The sequence below is a fragment of the Pundamilia nyererei genome, unplaced genomic scaffold (genome assembly GCF_000239375.1).
Source record: "Pundamilia nyererei isolate P.nyererei 1_Seehausen unplaced genomic scaffold, PunNye1.0 scaffold00001, whole genome shotgun sequence".
NCBI lineage: Eukaryota > Metazoa > Chordata > Actinopteri > Cichliformes > Cichlidae > Pundamilia > Pundamilia nyererei.
This window is the reverse complement of record NW_005187402.1, coordinates 6,740,517-6,745,019: the sequence shown is the minus strand read 5'-3', so window position 1 is coordinate 6,745,019 and position 4,503 is coordinate 6,740,517. Positions and strand designations below refer to the sequence as shown.

Genomic DNA, 4,503 nt, shown 5'->3' with positions numbered 1-4,503 from the left:
TAAGGTGATTCCATAGAGGGACAGGCTGCAAGGTCAGTGCTAAGTGGGGGTAAGAGTTTCCTGGTGACACAGGTTGAGGATCAGTTCATCTCCAACACAGAGTTTAACCCAACTCAGCTTTCTACCATCAGATGGCAAAGTGATATGACAAGAGCACCACAGAAAAGCCTCTTTCTACAGTGTGAGGTCACTGAGAAAAAAAAAAGGCTGAATGCTGAAAATAGAGATGGCGTGGTGAGGAGATCGCGATAGACGCCATTGTTCTCACTTATGAGACACCCCTGATAATTAAGCGCATCAAAGGGAGGGGAAAATTAGAATAATTGACCTTAGGCGACCCATTACCATCAGAGAGGGACACGGTAAATAATACAACAATGGCTCCATTGAGAATGTGAAATTCTCTCCATTCTTAAAACATATATAAAAAACACAGTTACCCATACTATGATTTTCTCTTCAACATGCAGAGTATAGACAGAAGTAGTTATAATTGACAGTGTTTATGTCAATTATAACTGCTAAACATAAAAGCTTAATGGTAACTAATCACTTTCCTATTTTTAATCTCTCTCATCCATTTTCTTAACCACTTATCCAATTCAGGGGCAGACACGGCTGGGGCCTATATTGGCAGTCCATCACAGGGCTAATACAAAGAAACAGACAACTATTGACAGTCCCATTCACAACCAATTTAGAATCACCAGATCACCTAAATATGCACGTCTCTGGACTGTGGTATGAGGCCAGTGTGCTCAGAGTCAAGCCCGACTGATATAATATGTTTAAGATCAATAATGATAAGATCGAATCCTGATATATCAGGGTTTGTTTGTTTTTTTGCTCGTTCAGACACTGAAGCATACATTTCCCTAACATTTGTTACCTGTAGTTACCCACTTACGTTCTGCACGACTCTACTCAGAATCAGATCAGCTGTTATTGGTTTTTTGTGGCGTTCCAAATGTGTGTTCCCAAAAGGAAACTTGCAGAGTGCCTTCTGGTGGAAAAACTATGCAACGTGAACACTCTTAAAATTGTTGATTATTATAAAATATTATTTATAAGCTGTTATCAATGCCGGTATTGTTAGAAAGCCAATACCAGCTGATAATATTTACCCGTCAATAAATGGGTCAGGCTCTACCAGAACAAATCACACAGGGACATGGAGAAGATGCAGATTCCACACAGATCAACCACAGCTGACCAGTCGATCTGGTCAGCTGTGGTTGATCACTGTGTATTATCAGATAGGAGGTATAGAAGTCTTTACAGGGACTTTACATTAATTTAAAAATTACTGAAACTGAAATACTACAGTAGGTTTTACAGCAAAGGGTGTTTCCCACAAAATCAATGTGCACATATCTATACTTATCTATTCCAACACTTTAAATGGAAAGTGAATAAAACTACCAAAAAGTGTTGAATTGATGACACAAACATCACATGGCGTAAAAATAAGCTTATATAGAGAGTAAACCTGAGTAGAATTATGCATTTTGTTTTTGTACCCGAACAGTATCCAAGTTAAACTTTGAAAACGTATCTGATGACTGCCGGCAGACACAGCAAATTGCAGATTACGCCGTTAACCGAGATGGAGGGGCCAACTGATGTAATGAGGTGATAGAAACAGCTGATGCCTTACACGCCTCGTGTCAGCTACCATCAGATGCAATCACTGATGTTGGAAAACAAGTGCTTCCGCAAAATTAGGCGATGCAGAGGCCTGATATTCTTGTCTGTAACTGGTCTCCTCTTCTTCATGACTGAATCTGCGTGCCTGGTGAGACAGAAAGCTGTAAACAAGCAGGAGCCATAGCAGGGAATATCCTGACAGCCCTGCTTGTTTGCCATTGTTCAACAAATATCCAATCTAATAAACGCAGACTGGTCTCCAAGCTCATATGTGCAGTCACATGCACAGGCCGTTGTTAGCATCAAAAGCTAACAGCAGCTGTCTCCATAAAACCATAGATACTATCAATAAAAAAGGTAATTTGATTATACAAGTCACATAAATCCTCTTTACCAAACACCTTTAGATAAAACTATTGTTTCCTCTAAGCGGCAGTGTTCAAAACCCTTCTTCTGAGTGAGGCTGTCACACCACTTCACTAAAGTCTCTTATAAACAATGCTTGATTGCTGACTTGTTAAGCCTCAGACACATCATGCATTGCTTGTAATAACAGGGGCTGTTGTAACTAATGACCACATACCTTAAACAACCTCCCAGTCTCCACAGTCTGAAGCCACAGCCACAGCCTGGTACACTATTGTGACACTCTGTGGGCCATGACAATAACATCTAGCATAATGAGAGACATATGGTGTGATCAGCTGTGTGTGTGGCTGCGTCCAACTGCATGACTATGCAGGAGATGTTTGAGGTGAGGTGTCTCTGGGTGTACAACGTAGGCTGGTAGACGGCAAACATGTGGGAGAGGAGTTAGCAGAGAGAAATGTGAGACAGGGGTTATGAGCTCTAAGTTTAGACTATAACCCCCTGTTAACTCACTCACATGCCTGTGTGTCTGGGACGGAGAGAGCTCCCTGCAGGGAGATTCCCACAGTTACACAGAGACATTTGGATCCCTTAAACACACACTGTGGTGGATCACTGCAAAATGTGGTGGATAATTTCCACAGTTCATTACAGTCTGATTCTAAGAAGCCTTTGGATTGCCGCTTAATTGAGTTTTCTGACCTTTTGGAAGAATCTGTAACTATTTACTGTCAAACGATTAGTGAAACCGAGGAACTGAAATCACTACTTGGCAGCCACTGCTCATTCAAACGTTCAGAAAACTGTTTACCGTTTTCACTAGAGACTGACAACAGCCTCATGGTACAAAGTACAGCAGCGACTGCCCAACGGAATAAAGTTTATGACACCACGAAACTTAAAGATCAGCTAAAAGCACATTCTTACCTCTCTGTTGGTGCCAGCTCTGTCTTTTCAGTTCATTCCTGGTGTGCGTGGCAGAACGTATCTAATGAATGTACCGTGAGCGGTAACCGGTGAGCTGCGCGTCATGACAGCGGCTCAGTGTGCTGTCAATCTCCGCGGGTGAAAGCAAAGGAAACAGCGAAAAAGTGTGGAAGTGAGTGAGAATGTGGGTGTATGCGTGGGTTTGTGTGCGTGCCTGTCGCTTCAAAAGCGATCCGAAACAGCGTGCCACTGACCGAGGAAGTTTTTTCCCCTGTAACTCCTCCTACATTTACTTTGGGGCAGTCGTAGGGCCTCCTTTTCTCTCTCTCTCTCTGTTTCTTCCCCTCTCTCACCTTCATGCATAAAAAAACTTCCTCTTTCTGTCAGAATCTGGAAACAGGATCCCACAGAGGACTAAACCGAAAAGAGGTCAGGTTATAAATATATCCTCAATCTATCTTCTCAAAACTATTCAAACCTGTTGCACGATTACAACATTCTTCGTAGTTAGAGTACCAGATGCACAATAATAAATACTTTCTCTCTTCCCATTCTACAACACCAGTCTCACCAGCTTGTCTTGCTGCACCACTAATGATGTCAGACGTTTAGATGACTGAGTAATCACCTGCTTTGTTTTGGGTTTGTTTTTTTTCTCTCTCTTTGTATTGTTCAGCACATACCTGACAAATCACTCATCTTCATTACAAAGCTCCTGTTTTTTTCACAGGCCTGCTCAACAAGTCCACTGAATGTGGGAAATGTCCAGAGTGATGCCTGGAAGTGTGAAATATTTATCCTGGCGTGCTGCATGACACTACAAAAACAAAACAAAACAAAAAGGCACAGCAGTGACCTCTTGTCATTTTCTTTCTGGGCTATGTATCTCTGTTATGCATATCTGTGTGTGCAGTGATAATAAACGCCAAGCCGGCAGTGCTTTGGTCTGCCATTTTTTTTTTCCTGTTTCTTTTGCGTGCTTAGTTAAATATAAACTCTGGAACTGATTGTGTAGCCCCAAGTACACCACCACTAAGTCACCCTGAACACACAACATCGTCCCTGTGGTGCTCATGTGATCGTGCAACTGGCTATGCAAGGCTGGAGGACACAGACCATTTATTTTGCTCTGCTTCCAATAGTCTGAGAGTGTTGGAGGGGAGGGGTTGAAAGCATTAAATATCAGCAAATTACAAATAGCCAGGAATAAGTAGAAACAAGCAAGCACAGCGTTGCAGGATGAATAGTAAAACACGGAGTGGGTATGTGCACTTTCCCCTTGCCATGTGAGTGGACAAAGGGCAAGGATTGTGAGATTTAGTGAAGAATGCAGCACACTGCTGATCAGTGCTACTGATAGTGGACACATGGCCACGGTGCGAATGACAAACAAAAGACACATTATATCCAACTGATAAACAAATGAATGATAAGGCCAAAAACAACACAACCACACCCACACACACACACACACACACACACACACACACACACACACACACACACACACACACACACACACATATACACACACACACACACACACACTACAGTATGAGT

The 4,503-nt window shown here is 42.3% G+C and overlaps 1 protein-coding gene across 1 annotated transcript in view; it reads right to left on the bottom strand.

The window, feature by feature from the left end:
- Positions 1 to 3,207, bottom strand: part of sh3tc2 (SH3 domain and tetratricopeptide repeats 2) — a 16,934-nt gene extending 13,727 nt beyond the window's left edge. Inside the window, exon 1 of the mRNA XM_005719593.1 lies at positions 2,944 to 3,207. The gene's annotated coding sequence lies outside the window, so the exon portion shown is untranslated. The remainder of the gene's footprint in view (positions 1 to 2,943) is intronic.
- Positions 3,208 to 4,503: the final 1,296 nt, after the last annotated feature.